Source organism: Mastigoproctus giganteus, chromosome 14 (genome assembly GCF_048544385.1).
Source record: "Mastigoproctus giganteus isolate SK-2022 chromosome 14, ASM4854438v1, whole genome shotgun sequence".
In the NCBI taxonomy this organism is placed as follows: domain Eukaryota; kingdom Metazoa; phylum Arthropoda; class Arachnida; order Uropygi; family Thelyphonidae; genus Mastigoproctus; species Mastigoproctus giganteus.
This window is the reverse complement of record NC_143588.1, coordinates 120599361-120618875: the sequence shown is the minus strand read 5'-3', so window position 1 is coordinate 120618875 and position 19515 is coordinate 120599361. Positions and strand designations below refer to the sequence as shown.

General features: G+C 36.7%; 1 protein-coding gene across 5 annotated transcripts in view; it reads left to right on the top strand.

Annotated features, from left to right (window-relative positions):
* wap (DDB1 and CUL4 associated factor wap) overlaps positions 1-19515 on the top strand; it is a 270305-nt gene that overhangs the window by 23419 nt on the left and 227371 nt on the right. Inside the window, exon 2 of one of the 5 annotated variants that reach the window (XM_090388980.1) lies at positions 18041-18187. The exons of the other annotated variants lie outside the window; for them this stretch is intronic. The gene's annotated coding sequence lies outside the window, so the exon portion shown is untranslated. The remainder of the gene's footprint in view (positions 1-18040; positions 18188-19515) is intronic. 5 annotated transcript variants of the gene reach the window in all.

Genomic DNA, 19515 nt, shown 5'->3' with positions numbered 1-19515 from the left:
GTTTTTTAGATGCAGAGGAAGTAATATTTGTAATGTGCTTGTGTCAAGAAAGATTACAAGTCAGGGTAATCCCCAAAAGAGATATATCAACTTTCCTAGAAATCGGAGTGTCACCAAAAATAAGCATAAGAGCAGAAGAATCCTTTTTGCGAGATATAAGAAAAAGACTGAGATTTAGAAGGATTGAAATCAACTAAGTTGTCTTTGCCCCACTGGTGAATTTCCTGGAGATTGGCATTTAAGGAATTGAAACAAACTGAAGTTGAAACTGATTGAGCAGGGCAAGGTTTCTGAAAATGGAAAGTGGAATGCAATGTGCTATCATCGGCAAAACTATGGATAGGATTGATATACAAGAGGAAAAGAGTGGGAGAAAGAACTGAACTTTGGGAAACACCAATATTAGTGGAGAAGTTAGAAAACAGAGAGCCACCTACCATCACACTCAGTGAGCAATCAGAGAGAAAACTGGATAACCAATTACAAGAAACAGTTGGAAAACCATAAGATAGAAACTTGTTTAGAAGACCTTTATGCCAAACACGATCGAAAGCCTTTGAAATGTGAAGAGCAACTGCTTGTGTTTCACCGAACGTTTCCATTGAATTTGTCCATAAATGGGTAACATAAGCCAGAATATCACCAGTGGATCGACACTGACAGAATCCATATTGGCAATCGTTTATCAGACAGAAGGTTTCTAGGTAGTTTAAGAGTTGGTGGTTAATTGATTTCTCCATTACTTGAGAAACAATAGAATTAATTGCAATGGGTCGATAATTGGATAGGAGGGATTTATCATCTTTTATAGGAACTGGCTGGATATGAGCAAATTTCCAAGCAGAAAGAAAAACACCTTTGGAATAAGGAAATGAAAAAAGGCGGCAAAGAAAACAAGTTCAGAAGCTATTTGTTTTTTAGGAGCATTAGCAACTAAGGCCATATTGCTCTGGGGATATGTGGTGGTCATTCCCTGACCTTTCCGCATCCTCCGTATTTGGTGGTCATGGGCTCTAACCTCTGTCTTATCAAGAAGCGTGTGCTATGCACTGCTGCTGCTGCCCACGTGGCTATGGAAGCACTGTTCAGAAACACAGGTTTTTGAAAACAAGTGGAGAAATACCACCAGGAGCTGGAGCTTTCTTAGCATCAAGAATCGTCAAAATCCTACTGACGGAAGACCATAGGAGCATTGAATAGAGCGTGTTGGGAATGGTGGGAGGTGTTTTACCAAGATCATTAATACGAGTTGGAAGAAACATGGGATGCTAGCAGGTCAGCTTTATCCCTGGCCGAAGTGACAACAGGACCATCTGGTTTTGACAGAGGTGGGAGCAGAAATGGGCAAAAGTTGCGGCCAATAGCTTTGGCAAGAGACCAGAATGCTCGGCTACCGTTAGGGTAAGAAGCAAGTTTTATACTCTTAGAATGAATGTTGAAGTTCAAGTTTGGACAGTTTAATAACTGCTTTACAATTGTTGTGAGCTTTGGTGTAGGCAGAAAATGAAACTGAAGAATTGGAAACAAGCCAAGTACGATATGCAATGTTCTTCTCTTGAACAGCCTTAGAACCTTTATTGGAAACCAAGGTTTAGATAAAGGATGAGATTTTAAAGTGGAGTGTGGAATAAAGGATTCCATTCCTACAAGAATAATTTCATTGACAAGATTTGAGCAAACATTGACATCAGAAGTTTTGAAATAGTAATCCGACAAAGGAAAAGAAGAAAAGAAATCTTGCAGGTCATCCCATTTTGCATTATTGTAATCCCAAACAATATGAGGTTGGGAATAGCCACGAGTTAAAGGCTCCATTGGAGAAGAGGCAATCACCAAGTTGTGATGGCGCCTCCGTAGCCAAGTGGGCAGGAGCAGCAGGGTGTAGCACATGTTTCTTGATTAGACAGGGGTTTGAGCCCATGACCACCAAATATGGAGGATGCAGAAAGGCCGGTGAATAACCACTGCACATCCCTGGAGCAATATGGCCTTTGTTGCTAATCCTCCTTAAAAAAAAAAAAAAAAAAACCAAATAACCAAGTTTTGATCTGAGGTGCCTAAAAGACCACTCACGTGGACAGTGTATTTAGAATAGTTTTGTAAGAAAAAGATCAAGCGTGTTGGTTGTATGGTTAGGATTTTCTGGTATTCTTTTGTAGGTAAATGAACAATCTGTGCAAGGTCATTAGTAATTGCAAAAGCCTCAGCATCTCGACCAGCTGGGTTGGTGTGACTAGAAAACGGAAACCAGCTGGAGTTGCGAACATAAAAATCACCAAGGAAAATTGCCTCACTGTTAGGAAAGTTTGACTGGAGAAAGTAAAGTTGCAAAGAGAGAAAGTCCAAGAGCTCCAAGTGGTTAGTGGAGTTGGGAGAACGGTAGAGACAACAGGTGAATTTGATACAATGAGGTAGAGAGATGTTAAGCCAGAGGAGATTCCAAATTACCAAGTCTCTGACAGGGAATATCGGAATGGACATATGCACAAGTACCACCTTTGAGATAAAAGGAATTATACAACAAATAATATGGACAACGAGGTAGTAGTAGTGGCATGTGATGCAAGAAAACAAGTGTATGAGCTTATGCAACATCAGCCAAAAAAAAAAATCACACCATTCCTTCCAAATGCCTGTCCAGTTCCTCCTTAAATTTATTCAACCTATCAACTTCCACAACGACAGATGGAAGTTTGTTCCAGCAATTAACCACCCACTGGCTAAAGGCAAATTTCCGCACATCTATTCTACATCTGTCTTTTTTTTTATTTGAATTTATGCCCCTTAGGTTCGTAATCTGAACAAGTGGAAGGATCCCATAAGAATTCAGTGTGCTCAACCCATTCACGGCCTTATACACCTCAATCAGATCACCACGCAGGTGCCTAGTCTCCAGCCACTACAAAGATAAGCACAATTGTTGATGTATACCAAGAAATCACTCCTCCAACCTGCATTATCACCTGGTAGGATGTGCCCTTGGACTCATCTGTTTTCACCATGTTCAGGTCTTCCTAGCAGCAAAAACTGGAATTTGTCAGACTAGTCAATGTTCTTTTGATTTGGCATCTGTAATTCCACCCTCTCTCTCTCTCTCTCTCTCTCTCTCTTTGAAACTAGTCTGAACTTGTGCTACACCAATCAGTTTCCATTTACTGCCCAACTTTAAACTTGCAGAACCAACATTTCTTCTTTATCATTTCTCTCTTGTCAATTTCCGTTTTTTGGAACAGCTGTCCTTCACACATGTTACCTGAAAATTACAATCTACAACAATTCGGGTCTGATGTCAACAGATGTCTTCTCAACCTTCAACTCTTGCATTTTACTGGGTACTGTAGGTTCTAGTGCCTTTTGTGTTTAGGATTTTCATTTAAAAAAAAAATCATTTGGTAGTTGAGGCTGATTGCTTGTGGAAATTCAGAGGTCACCTGGATTGTTGCCAATGTGAGGAGAGAAACGTATAGGTTGTTTTTCTTTTTATTTAAATATTAATTTTTATATATATATTTAAGTTTTTATTTAGTGTTATTTTATTTGGCCAGTGTAGTAAAAGCCTCTGACTTCCTTATTCCATATGGCTACTATTCATACTGGTGCAGATTATCATGCCACGTTCAATATTTCTTAAATCTGTAGTCTTCTCCATTCTTTTACAGAATTGCCTACATGTAGCCATGTGTATCTACCCATTTGCTTTGTGTACATGTTATGAACATGTGATGCCATTACTGTAGTACTTGTGAATGGGTAGGTGTACCTAATAAAGCAGCCACTCAGCATATTGGCTAGTCTAGATATAAACCTCATGTAAACAATTTTAATTCTGGATAAAGGAACTACAGCACTGCTAAAAATGATTGAGAAATTACATAATCATGATGGACCATAAAAACATTGCCAACCACAGATCTCACAAATATCACTAACTTCAATAGTACAAGCTTACATTAAGCATAGTTTCTACACACAAAAGTTAATTACGATCTTATGGATTAGATTTTTGATGATGCCTTCATGATCTGAGCTCATTGAGAATTACCTTAACACAAGACTAACATATAAAACCAACTTTTTTTTTTTTTTTTTCTCATTACAAAAAAACCAAGTTCCATTATTCCTGGATATACGTGGTAAAATAGAGAATACTACCACCTCTATTAGTATTCAGAAAAATCAGTGGATGGTGGCAAATTGCTTAATTTCAGTTTTAACCATCCCATATCTATAAAAACAGGGGCACAATCAAATCCACAACACTAAGAGCTCTAAGAATGTGTAGCTTACAGCTAATAAGCAATTTTACCAGACAGTTGATAAACAATGCTCATATAGAGGTGCAATGCTCGTATAGAGCTCAACAGCTGCTAAACAATGGTCATATAGAGTACATTGTGGGAAAAAATATGAATATAACAATCAGATGGTTCTAAACCTTTTCCAGCATCAAGAAATCATGTCACTCAATTATTCTACCTGAGTAGTATGGTTGAGTGACATAGGGAAACTGTAGCACTGATCTTACCTAGAATTTAGTGCTGCTAGAATGGCCAAAGTAACCTAAATCAAAATATTCTGCAGATCTAAATAGTTAGATTTTAATTTTTTCTAATCTGAAAATTCTGCTGCTTTCTTCCATTAGTTAGAAACAAAAGAACAGTTTATAGTGTAATGTGTCAGTGCATTAGAGTACAGTGGGCAAATTAAAAAAAGTGAAAAAAAAAAAAAAATAGTGGTACTAGAATTGAAGAATGAACACACAAAATAGCGATGTAAACAATTGTGATGTTGCATTTTAGATGTAGACAGAAGACCACTGATTCAATCGAATGATACTGTACACTAGCAGCCTTCTCTCAAAACGTATAACTGCCAACAGAAAGAAGACTGTTAACCTCTTAAGTCCTATAAACCAAGTGTACACTTATCAAATATGAATATATCTTCAGTCAACACTACAGATTGGATGGATAAGAGGTCATCTAATGTTATACCATTCTAAAGCTGGAATGGCAAAATAAGTGAAACGACAAATAAACAAACAGCTAATGAACACAAACCTGCAGGGAGGGAGGGTACATTACCATGTGGCAAATAATTTACTAACTTGGACATTAATCAACATGAGAAGGTCACTAAGGATAGCCATATACCACCCAATCCAGTTGCAGAACCTTGCTAGTAAGTATAGATGTTTGTATTAAATCAGAATCGCTAAGTAATATATTCATAAGCAGAGCTGTATTTCCCATTAGGCACTGTGCCTAGGGCCTACGAAGGAAGGGAAAAAAAGGTAAAAAAAAATAGGGAGGAAAAGATTTTCAGACTTAAAAATAATGCAACTATAAAACTTCAATATTATACTTGAAATTAAAAAGAAATAAAATCTACAATATCGTCAATATCTAGATTACTTGTAACATTTCTTAAGATTACAAAAGTTTCTTGCTTTGGCTTCTCATAGCAAAATCTTTAATAACGTCCTCGAAGTCCATATGGCGAGTAATATCGTTCTCTATATGTATAAGTGGCAGTGACGATAAGCGATCTTGGCTCATAATTGATCGTACACAGTTCTTGATCTGCTTAAGTTTTAAAAATGAGCACTCTCCTTCAGCATTCGATCCAATTATGGATAGATAAATTCTTAAAGCTATATGTACATTTGGGAAACTAGTACAGCAGGCCCCCGTTATAATGCGGTTCGCTTTACGCTGATTCGCTATAACGCTGTTCTTATATTATAACCCATATCTGACTATAGCGCTGTCACAGATCACTATAACGCTCTTTTACAGATTGCATTTTTGACATATTTATCGAAATCGTTTCATTTGATGGAGTCGATAGCTTGAAAATGAATAGCAAAACGGCATTAAAACGTTTCATTTCCCATGCCGACTTGAGAAATTTTCCCACACTCAGTGAAATTTTCTCGCCCGCTAATTTAGTTCCAGTACAGCGACTTGTTACGTAGTTCCGAGATCAACATTTTAAAAAATGATCCAATATATTGCTTGTGATATCTGCGTTATATGCATTTATCCTAAGTCTAGTCATCACTCAGTACAGTGTTAGACATTGTGCGTAACGGACAGTTTACTTGAACATTGTATCATAATTAATGCAACCAACGCAGTTACATTTTCGAAGAGTTAATAATGGCCAGTAAGAATGAAAAAGCAACAACGTCTGGCGCAGTACGAAGACTATAAATGTAAGAAAAAGACTGAATTTGAAAATTAAATTAGATCTTTTGAAGCGAATCGATTCCAGTCAACGACGAGCGGATGTGTGCCATAATTTAGGACTTGCAACTTTAACTATAAAAACAATTATAAAAAAATAAAGAATTAATTTTAGTATTGGGAAAGATAGCTGTTCCACTGCAAGCAACTAGGACTAGGCAGGCTATTAGGATTGAAATGGAAAGACTTTAATTTTATTGAAGATAATATTCCAATGCAGAATTCGGTTAAGTTAAATATTGAAAAAAAAAAAAGAGAGAGAGAGAGAGAGAGATTAGCCAATATGATGATCTGAAGAAAACTCGCCTAAAAAAAAAAAAAAAAAAAAAAAAAAATGTGGAGCCATTTAAAACTGGTAAGGGCTGGTAGAATAGATTTAAAATCCAGGGTGAAGCCGCAAGTACAGATGAAGGAGCCGAAACTTTCAAAAAAGAACTTGTTAAAATTATTGAAGAGGGGTATCGTGTGTTATACTTCTCAACAAGTTTTTAACATAGATGAAGCGTGACTTTTGTGGAAACGAATGCCTAAAAGAAGTTTCATATTGGAAGAAGAAAAAACATACCAGGTTTCAAAGCGGCGAAGGATCGGTTGACTTTATTGTTGGGTGGCAACGCTGCGGGGGATTTAAAATTTAATACTCCTTTTAGTTTATTTGAAAGAAGGACAAAGTTCAACCCAAAATCCACACATTTTTCATGATTAAATTCATCAATTAAATTAAATCAATTAAATTTATTATTTTAATTGGAATTAAGTTTACTTTTGATACGTGTAGTTACCACATAATTATATACGTATGTAATGCAGAATATTTTATATGTACAAATATTTGAATATTAAATATTTTAGCATTAGTAGAGGCATTTGATGCAAGAAAGCAAGCTTATGCAGCATCAGCCAAAAAAAAAAAAAAAAAAAGACCCACTTCCACTTCACCCCTCTGTTCGTTCAAAATACCTGTCCAGCTGAGCCTTAAACTTATTTAGGCTATCAACCTCCACCACAAGGGATGGAGGTCCGTTCCACCAACCAACCACCCGCTGGCTAAAGGCAAATTTCTGCACGTCTATCCTTTTGACCGACATTTGTGCATCTTTTCACTACCGTTTATTATTGATTACGAAATATCCTATGGTATGACCGCAACTCACATATACATATGTTACCTTATGAAAATACGGCGCTCGCTTAGCGCGGATTCACTTAGCGCTCTGTTTTTCCGCAACCAATTATCAGCGGTAAGCGGGGGTCACCTGTACATGTAATCAGTTTATCTTTTATTTGTGCCTTTCATTAATTCTGCACACGATGTTTTTGTCCTTGTATAGTGCCGGAAACAATAGGAATTCATCAACGAAGTCTACTTCTAAGTCAGACAAGTAGGTGTTGATTAATGCTGTGGCTTTGGATCGAATTTCTTCTTTTGACATAGATTTAACTATAAAAAAACTGAAGGTATCATGCAATGTACTGTATGCAGCATGCCGTTGTCATTTCTGTGACTAGTAAGTCTACAATACGCTAAAAAAAAATTCGAATTCGAAATGTATCTTTTGCACTTAGTTCTGCCGGTATGAATTCCTCTGGTGTTTCCTCAAACAGTCTCTTCCTTTTCCATTTTCAGTCTTCATATTGTCTGTAATCAGAATTTGGAACTAATTCTTTTGCCATTTTTTCAAAATCATCAAATTTGTCTTTGTCTCGAACATCAATCAAATAATCCAGAAGAGCATCATATAATTTCACAATTATGCATAACTCAATTCCAGGTTCTTAAATTTCTTTATTCATTCTATCTATGTTTCTTAGAAGATCTTCCCAAATTAGTCATTAATGTTATTTCTAACCTGTTCAGTTTATTTATTAAAGCTTTTGCTTCATGAACCACTGTCAGTTTTTGTTCTTTACATTCTGAAATATCAACGAGTGCTGCATGAATTTTACTGTAATTATTTTTTCAGTGATCTTGCAGAATCATAATGTGATGACCATCTTGTATCTGATAGATTTTTGACAGAGATTGTATTCTCCATTTTACTCAATTTAAACCATCTTTGTGCTGAGATTGCAAAGAACGTGTAGAGAGACTGTAAAATGCCGAAAAATTTAATGGCAGCGAAACAGCTTTCTGCGGATATGGTCTCTACTAAATTAAGACTGTGTGAAGCATGTGAACTTTCTTGAATCTGACTTGGACTCCAGAATACTTCCCAGACATATTAGTAGCATTGTCATATGACTGAAATCTGCAATTTGCTGCATCTATTCCATGTTTATCAAGAACAGATGCTTGTCAAAAGATATTTTGCATCATGCTTTTCAATGGGAACAAACATCAAGAAACACTCATGTACTTTGCCATCTTTTGATACATAATGAATAATGACCCGACAGCTGATCTGTGTGACTTATATCAGGAGTTGAATCTGTGCCGATGCCGTAATATTTGGCTTCTTTAATTTCAGATGTGATGTGTGCCAACACTTTGGACCTTAATAAATTGATAAATTCTTCATATGTAGTTGAAGACAAGTATGAAACATTTCCATTTCCTGGATTTCCGTATTTTCTTATATGCTCTTTTAGAAAAGGATCAAACTCAGACAGAAGAGCAATACACCCAAGGAAGTTGCCATTGTTAGGATTATTGTGTTGCTCATTATCAACATGAAAAGCTATACTTCTTTCTGCCAGAAATTTTACTACCACAACTACTCTTCTTAAAACTTCAGTCCAGTATTTAGTTGCATTTTCCTTCTCGATTTTCAATTTTGCGTCAATCCGGGTTGACTTTTGGAATGCAGCATATTGGATATAGAAGTGAAATACTCCTTTGATTTTTCATGCGTTGTGATTCTTTAATGTGCATTTTCCCAGTCGTCTAATCCAGTTTGAAATTGATTATGTATCTCATTAAGTTGGCCTCGGGTGCCAAGCGTTATTGTGATCGAGCGATTCTTTGAGCGATTTACAGAGCGTCTTCTCAGTGCGATAGATCTTGTTAATTTTCGAAAGTTTTTCTTACGTTTAAGGTAATTTACCATTAACTTATTCTTACGATTTGTAAGTAAGTTTAAGAAAAGAAAACCACTTTTCTTTTCTTTTCCTTAAAACTAACAAACTAACTTACACCGCTTGGTCACTCTAGCGGCACTGCTCCTGCCTCCCCGTGGCGGGGCCGGTAACCTTGGCAGAAAAGGTTCTCTGCCAAGGGCTAAAAGGAGCTAACATGGATCATGAAGTCCATAATCCATCTTTTGAGCCTCATACCTCAACTTATTCAAGGACAGATCAAACTGACTTTGACAGTTCCCATCCGAAGAGACAAAGAACAGAAGGATCCAAAAAGGAAACACCGCTGTTTCTTATTATACATTCTCAAACAAGTCAACAAGTAAGTGCACTTTCTCCATTTCTTATCCAGAAATGTGTCGAATGCTGCTGGGCTACCTAAAATGGTGAAAAGACTCCGCTCTGGAGATCTACTTATAGAGACAATGAATAGCAGGCACTCTGAAGCCCTGCAAAGAATTTCAAAATTCGCGAATATTCCTGTCACAGTAACTCCACATTCCACCTTAAATTCATCCAAAGGAGTGCTGTCTGAATGGGACTTAATAAATGTTACCGAAGAGGAATTAGTCCAAGAGCTACAAGACCAAAAAGTTGTACAGGCAAAGCGAATTAAAATCAAGAAAGACGGCAAATTAGTTCCCACTCACAGTGTTATACTGACCTTTTCTACACCAATCCTTCCAGCTACAGTTAAGGCTGGATATCTGAACTGCCATATTCGACCTTATATCCCCAATCCTCTCAGGTGCTTCAAGTGCCAAAAATTTGGCCATGCTCAAACAGTGTAGGGGGTTTCAGTGTGCCCCAACTGTGGATCTAAGGAACACACACAAACAGACTGCCCAGCAGAAACATCGGTATGTCCAAACTGTAAAGGTAACCATCCAGCTTACTCGAAAATCTGTGAAACCTGGAAAACTGGAAAGAAGATTCAAAAGTACAAAACAGAAACGAAAACTGCACCCTGATCCTGAATTGCGCCTTGGAAATCATGCTATTCCAGTCAGTGACAATATTAAATTCCTAGGTTTAATATTGGACAAGAAATTAAACTTCCTGAAACACATACAGTGTACGAACTATTTGTTTGGAAAAAATGAATATCCTTAGAGTTCTTTCTGCAATATCCTGGGGAGCTGACCAATACTCCCTTCTTCACTTATATAAAACCATAATCCGATCCAGACTAGACTATGGTGCACCTGTCTATGACTCAGCTAGAAAGTCAGCATTACAGTCCCTAAATACCGTTCAACATAATGCACTTAGAATAGCTCTAGGTGCCTTCCGAACATCTCCAGTGCATAGTCTATATATTGACACATGTGAACCTCCATTATCCTTAAGGAGACAGATGCTACTGCTTACATACGCTGCAAAACTTCAGAGTATGCCCTCACATCCTATCTGTCCTTACCTCTTTAACCCGTCTTTCATAAATTTCTACAGGAATAAACCAAATGAAAATAAACCTGCTGGAATCAGATTGAACTATGTTGCTCAGTATTGGAGTGTCCCACTCGACAATATCCACCAAGATACCGGAGAAATAGAGCCTCCATGGTCCACTTTTAAAACTTTGTGATGACTTTTTTCAAAAATGGGGAAAACAGGCGCTGAACAATGAAAATACACAGCAGCTACATTTAGCTCATGCATCAGCAAACAAACACCACTGTCTGCAAATATATACTGATGGATCCAAATCTGATACAGATGTGGGTACTGCAGTAGTTCTTCTCACTTGTGCAATCTCTCAAAAACTTTTCCCAAGTTGCAGTATTTACACCGCTGAACTTCATGCAATAAAAATGGCTATCGAACACATCAAAAACAGGTCTAATGAAGAGATAATAATCTATACCGATTCCTTGAGTGCAGTAACCTCTTTACAACATGAATGTCCGAACTCTCACCCTATCCTGAAAGAAATCAGAGCAGAGTTAATTAATCTCACAGAGCATAACACAGACGTAAGATTCTGCTGGATTCCCGGGCATGCTGGAATCCAGGGAAATGAAAAAGCAGACCAAGCAGCAAAAAATCCAATCAATCCAGTGTCTTCACTTGCCTCGATTCCTTATATGGACTGTAAACTCATCATAAAACAGTTATGGACATCAGTATGGCAGCAACAGACCCATAACAAACTTTTCCAAATAAAGCAAAAGCCACAATAGTGGAAATCTAGTTTGCGATTAAACAGACGAGAAGAGGTTGTCTTTGCAAGGACACGTATTGGCCATTCCCATCTGACCTACCTCCATTTGTTAACAGGGGATCAACCTCCTCACTGTCGTCATTGTTCTGCCCTACTTACAGTGAAACACATTCTCCTCGAGTGTCCCTACAATCATGCTGCTCGACTAACAAATTTTAAATCGGTTTTAACTCAAAACAATTCATTAGAGATGAATCATATTCTCAGTGATGACGCAAATTTATCCGATTTATTTAATTTTTTAAAACAAATTCATTTATATGAACTTATCTGACATATGACTGGAAAAAAAAAAAAAAAAAAAAAATATATATATATATATATATCATTTGCAGAATTACTGTGACAAGCACAATTTGGCCTTAGTTGCCCTTGTGCCAATAAACTTCCATTAAACCAACCAACCAACCAACCTCATTAAGTCTGTCTTTAAATAACATACACACACAACAATAAACTTTACCAGTAGATTCTGAGAATAGTAGCCGGTCTCTTTTAACGACCTTGCCATGTCCCATTTTCCTATAAAACAATTCTTTTTTTGTATATCTTACTCTTTTGCCAAATTTTTTAGACGTTGATTTCAAATTGCACCCTGTACTGAAATCTGATAGTGAAACAGTAACAGATGTTTTTTGGGTAATTATGTCATTCACAGGCTCTGATTCATCCTTATTTGCAATTACATCGGTTGTCGATGTCGACACTATGGAATCTACCTGCCCTGATTCTAATTCTATATCAACTTGACCTTTATTTGTTTCTTCGTTGGTAGGTCTAGAGATAGGCCTATGAATGCCATCACCGAAATCTTCAGATTGAGAAAGAGTAGGCTTATTGCAGGAGTGGTTTAGAACATTTTTATATTTCAGCATTGAATTTTTCAGTTTACCACAGATTTTTTTTTCATAACCAGATTCATATTTTTGCATATATCTGTCAGACATTTTAAATCACGTCAAACAATTATTCTAGGATTAGAATATGAAAAATTGAAAATGCAGCTCACCAGTCTTCTTTTAAAATTTGCACTATTTTTTTAAAATGTCACACCACAAACTTATTCCACTGTTAACTACTACTCTCTTTACATATAACTCCCAGGGGTTCACATCTGATGAGTATAGGCTTGGCACACCCAGGGTCCTGAGCTAGATATCATCATTCTTCTCTTAGGGTTGAATTTGAAAGTGTCTGCAATTCTGCCCAGACACGATAGGAGAGAGTATATGATGAGAGCCTTGTCGATCAATTTGGCCCTGGAAAGATTGTGCAAGGCTCAAGGGGTAGAATTTTTTTCTGCCTGGTCTGTACTTGTTAACAGGAGAGACTGCTTCTACAGGGATTGGATACACTTAAATAGAAAGGGTGCAAGAATATTTGCTGATGCTATCGAGGCAGTGTTAGGTGGGTCGGAAAACTGCTAGCTTGGAGGGATACAAGGACTAATAGATTAACAGTAGCCACTGGCAGAGGTGAAAGGGATTCTTGCACTGCTTCTATTGGAATGAGCAGAAGCCTGGAAAACAAGATGCAGGATGTTTCAGAGACTGTTGGGAGTCATTGCAGTACAAGTAAACACATGGGTTGTGTTAGGGTAGCTAAGAATAGGAACAGGTGCATGTATACTTGCGTGTACACAAATGCTAGGAGTTTGGTAAATAAATTTTATGAATTTGAGGTATTGCTCAAAACATCAAAGGCAGATATTGTTGGGATATCAGAGACGTGTTGTCACACAGCTATAAGGAATGCAGAACTGGAATTTGGGGAGTACAACGTCTACAGAAAGGATAGACAGGATAGGAAGGGAGGAGGGGTTATGCTATTAGTTAAGAAACACATAAAATCCAAGGAAGTGAAGCCAGTCGACATCGCTGGACAGTGCAGTGTCAAGTCAGTTTGGTGTAATATAAACATTGGGAGATCAAAATTGAGAGTAGGAGTGTGCTATAGGCCTAATGACTCTGATGAGTATAATAAGGAACTGTACAGGGAAATAGTGGGCCAGTAAATCAGATAGTCTTATAATGGGGGATTTTAATTTGACTGGAATTTTAAATTCCAGTCAAAGATATTGACTTGAATTTGAGGGTTGGTCACTCACACACTAGCAAGGCTTTTGTGGATTTATTGGAAGATTGTTTTCTACATCAGCATGTTCAGGAGGCAACTAGAGGAAGTAATATACTTGATTTGATTATCACTAGTGATTCTTCATGCATTAAGAATCTGCAGATAAAGGAATCACTAGGTGGCAGTGAGCACAGTGTGCTGAAGTCGGATTTACTCAGAGGTAACTATCATCAGAGGTAAAGGGAAGGGTTATTGCTTTCGTAAAGGCGACTATGATGGTCTGAGACAGTATTTAAATTCTATACAGTGGGATCAACTGATGAAGTTACCAACAGCAAATTCAAAATGGGAAGCATTCAAAGAACTTATCTTGGAAACTACTAGGCTTTACATACCAACTAAGAAATATTGTTCAAGGTTTAGGCTTAAATGGATGTCAGATGAACTAATGAGACACATGGCAAAGAAAAAAAATGCATGGGATACATATAAATTAACACGTGACACAGAAGCCTATGATAGATATAAGCTGGTCTGTAACCAAGTCACAAAGGAGGTTAGGTAGGCAAAGGCAGATTATGAGAAATCTTTGACAAAGGATGCAAAGAAAAACAGCAAAGATTTCTTTACTTATGTAAACTCTAGAAGGAAGGGAATGAATCAGATTGGTCCACTTCATATCGATGGTTCAAATGTTGATGATCCTGCTCGTGTAGCTAACAAACTAAATGAATATTTTGCATCGACATTCACACATGAGGAGTTATTCAGTGAGGGAAATGCCCGAGTTGTATTCAACTCTGGCAGTAAGCTAGATAATCTTGTAATAACTGAGAGTAAAGTGGAGGAGAAATTGTTAAAGATAAACACAAGAAAGGCACCTGGGGTGGATGGGATCTATCCAGTTATATTAAAGGAGGCAGCAAAGGAAGTAAGCAAACCCTCAGCCATAATTATGAGAGCTTCCTTGGACTAAGGGGAGGTACCCATAGACTGGAGATGTGAAAATGTGACCCCCAATTCACAAAGGAGGATCAAAGGCTGACACAAGTAATTATAGACCTGTGAGTTTAACTTCCGTTACAGGAAAATTAATGGAGGCACTGGTTAAAGAAGCACTGCAGGATCATCTAGACAAGACTTCAGTAAAAGCTCGGACACAGCATGGTTTTGTTAAGGCAAAGTCTTGCCTGACCAATCTGATTGGATACTATGATGCGGTCACAAAAGAGCTGGATGCAGAGAATAACTTTGATATTATATACTTGGATCTTAGAAAGGCTTTTGATACTGTTGCACATGGAAGACTGCTGCACAAATTGGAGCAGTGTGGCATTGAAGGCAAATTGCTGCTATGGATAAAGGGGTGGTTGAGGGGGAGAAGACAGAGTGGTAATCAATGGACACTGCTCATCGTGGACTAATGTTATTAGTGGAGTCCCTCAGGGCTCAGTGTTGGGTCCATTATTGTTTTCTGTATTTATAAATAATATTGATGATGATATATCAAGCTTAATGTCCAAGTTTGCAGACGATACAAAGGTTGGCAGGGTTGTTAAGGACACTACTGACGCTATGCTGCTGCAACAGGATCTGGAAAGGTTGAGCAGATGGGCTGAGAGGTGGCAAATGAAGTTTAACATTGACAAATGTAAAGTACTACATATGGGAAACAGCAACCGCAGAGCAATATATATACTGACAGTAGTAGAATGAAAAGGACCTGGGGGTAATTGTGCAGGCAGATATGAAGTTCTCTGAGCAGTGCAGATGGGCTGCAAGAGTAGCTCATGGTGTATTGTCAATGATATACAGGAATTTTTTTAGCAGGGATAAGGAAGTGATTATTGCCTTGTATTAGGCAATGGTCAGGCCATACCTTGAGTACTGTATACAGGTCTGGTGGCCTCATTTAAAAAATGTAGAGCTCCTGGAACAAGTACAGAGAAGGGCAACAAGATTTGTGAATGGAACAAAGGGTTGCTCTTACGAAGAAAGGATTAAGTTTTGCATATTACAGTGTCTGGAGACCAGGCACCGGTGAGGTGATCTGATAGAGGTGTATAAAGCCTTGAATGGTTTGAGCATGCTCAGTGCTGATGGGATTCTTCCTCTTGCTCAGAATAATCACCTGAGAGGGCATAAATTCAAATTGAGGAAAGACAGGTGTAGGATAAATATGCCTTTAGGCAGCCGGTAGTTGGTTGGTGGAACAGACTTCCATCTCTTGTTGGAGGTTGATAGCCTAAATAAATTTAGGGCTCAGCTGGACAGGTATTTTGAATGAACGGAGGGGTGAAGTGGAAGTTTTTTTTTGTTTTTTTTTTTTCGCTGATGCTGCATAAGCTTGCTTTCTTGCATCATATGCCTCTACTAATGCTTTCTTGGTGATTCCCTTCTACTTCTTCTCTCAGGGAAACTCAAATTTTTTATTTTGGCTTGTGCAGCATAAGCCTCAGGCTTCCTTGCACCATATGTCTATTAATAATAATAATAACTCACATGTATATATTTGTGAGTACGACTGTTTTTAACAGGAGAATGCACATTTAACTCTCTACTAAACAAGTCAGTTTAATAAAATAAGCATGAGACAACAGTCATATTGCATGCACTGCTGTGCTGATCAACTGCTCATACTTGCATTACATCAAAAGATATAATTTGTAGTCAGTGTGTTAATAGTATAATTTATTATAACAAATATTTTACTTTTTATTTTTTTCCACTTTTAAGAATAAAAGTGCCTAGGGCCTGCAAACATTAAAATCCAGCCCTGTTCACAAGTTAATTTATCTGCTATATTGTAGCACACCCAACGTCATTAATAATGAAAAAGGATTTGGGATTTGAATGCGGTCCAGTATAAGGTTTTTCTCAGTATAGTAATAAATCTATATGGACAGCCATATTACCATGTTATTATTTTGCCACTTAATAAAGCAAAAAATTTATATAGTCTTGATATAGACTAAAAATTAAGTAGATAAAATATAAAAGTTGTGAGAATTTTTTAAATTTATTATTTATTTTGTTAATTTTTTTTGACAATAGATGCTACATACGTTTTGCATTCCTTACGATAATTCTGAAATCGTAATATGAAAGAGGCCAGAATTATGTAAGCATTCAACAGCAGTCTAAAAACCATTCAAAAAATTGGTTTTTAGACTGCTTGCACTCAGTGTCAACAGTGGTCTTTGAGCCTTCTGGATATTGTCATCTTAACTTTTGTAAGGTGTTTAAATTTTATTAAAGCTACAACTCCACCCCCATCTCATCTTCTTTGCAATTCATGAAAACTGATAAGAAGGGATTAAAATATGTGGTAACCTCCATTAAATTTAATGTTAATTAATATAATAATGAATTCACCCTGCTAAGGAAGCACTCTAAAGATTATTAGTAACTTTGATTAAGAGTTACCGTACTAAGAGTGCAAAGTTGCCCTAATGTTATGTTACAAATAAACAGTACTTTCAATGTGACAGATGTAACCTATCTATTTGTAATGCAATACCACAAGCCAGCTGTTTTGTTAGTTAATTTTTTCTCATTGCTGATTAGTCTAGCACCCCATTATTGCAGAACTGTGATGGTCTGGTAGGGATTTAATTTTCAAGATTGAGGTATACCAAGTGGTGTTTGTGTGTGCATGCACGTACTTGTAATACAGACTTTAAATAAATGAGCTGTATTTTGTTAAACATAGTTCTTTTGGTTTTTAGTTGCTTATATGCTGTTTGCATTCCATATTTTAATGGAAAGATATAGCAGACTTAAAAATTAAGGATTTCTTTTTACCTTTAACATAATATAACTTGTCTTCCATTATAAAGCTTTTAATAGTCTTATCTCCTGTTATGTAATTAATGAATTGTTCAAATGAATTATTAGTTTCATCCCTATTAAAAGACTGAATAAACAGATTGAATAATCGGAAAATAAAGTTAAAATTGCCTATTAAAATTGACATCGTCCTAGAGGCTGATAGCCTTTTAGCTAGAAAAACAAAACCTAAATTTTGACCCTGTAAACAGGCAGTCCCATTTTGTTTATAAATTATCATGAACTTCTTTGTTAAGATGAATTGTTTATGCAGTCTTTTAGGGCAGAGAAGCCATTTACCAATTTATTAAAGTGGTTGTTTTTTATTTTTTCCAGGGAATAAAATTCAGTTCATCATATTAAAATGTTTTTTTATTAGTTTCATTAAAAATAGTGCACAGTTAATTAGCAAAGGAAATTACTACATTGATGAATATTAAAATTTCTTATATTCCAAGGGATGATGTATTTGTGGCCAAAGTTTGAAGGAGATGCCTTTTAGCAATTAAATTTTTATTTTAAATATCATCCTCTTTGAATTTACTTTCAGATTCTTTGCTTAGAAATTTTTTTTTTTTTTTTTTTTCAGGTGAAAGTGAGGTGTTCATTTTCTAAAATGGACAAATTTGAGCTTCAAGTAGTCATTACATATCTGCACACGAAAGGTTCAGATCCCACAGAAATTCATGAGGATACGAATGAAACATTAGGTGGCAGTGCTCTTTCATATTCAAAGGTAAAGAAATGGATTGCTGAATTTAAATTTAGAAGAGACTGCACTGGAGATAACAAGAAACAGTTGCCCTGAATTCATCTTCTCAACTCAGAAAACATAGATTTAATGCATGATATTGTCTTTTCAGATTGATGGGTCATTATTATCCATATAGCAACTGGCTTTTTGTATAAAAGAACTGAGGATTTTGTGACAAATACCTTAGGAAAAAGAAACTGTTGTAACAATGGAAACTAAAACTTTATAACTGTAATCAGAGACAATTTTAAGTGTGTGATAAAACTGTAATGATTGTATTAAAAGGTTGGTTACAGTTGATAAAATTTGGGTTTTAACCATTTGGAATGTGAAATAAACAAGCAGCTTATTCATTCATTTTTATTCCATCAGTTTATAAGTTGTACTGGTTAAGTCATCAAATGCGGACATTGTAGGGATGTCGGAAACACACAGTGCCACTCAGACATAAGTTATTTAGAATTTGAATGTGGTGAATCCTGTGTGTACATAAAGGATAAATTGGACACCCAGTGCAGTGCCCCCAGTTGATGTGTGTAGTCAGTACAATGTTGAGTCATTTTGTTGCAACATAAGCACTGGGAAAACAAAAATGAAACTAGGAGTAAAACAAACAGCTACACAGAGTGGGCCAGCAAATCAAATTTCTTATAATGGGGAACTTTCCAGCTATTTACTGGAATTTGAGTGGTCACTCAAACATTGCAGAAAATTTCTGGATTTATTGGGTGACTGTTTTCCAGTACCACGTTAGTGAGGCAACAAGAGAAAGCAATACTCTCAATATGATAATCAGCAGTCACTCTTCATGCATTAAGAATTTCCAGATAAAGGAACCATAAGGTGACAGTGATCATAATATATTGTGGTGGAATTTATTTAATGATGATAACTACTGTCAAGGATAAAGGGAAGGGATTTTTCTTTCATAAAGGTGAATTACAATGGTCTTAGACAATTCTTAAATTCCTATTGAGTGGGACTAACTGATGTTACCAACTGCAAATTCTAAATGGAGAGCATTCAGGGAAGTAATCATAGAAATAATGAGGCTTTTTGTACTGACTAAGAGATATTGTTCAAGGCTCAGACCTAAATGCTTGTCAGATGAACTGATGACTCTATAGTGGCAGTGAAGAAAAACAGTGATTGTCAGTTATTGGGGGGAGGGGTCACAAATCTGCAGTAATTTGCAATGACATCACTAGGATAGGGCAGATGAAGTCAGATGCTAAGAAGGCAAAGAAAGGTAGCAAAGAACTCTTTGCTTACATTATTACTAGAAGGAAAGGAATGAATCACATTGGTCT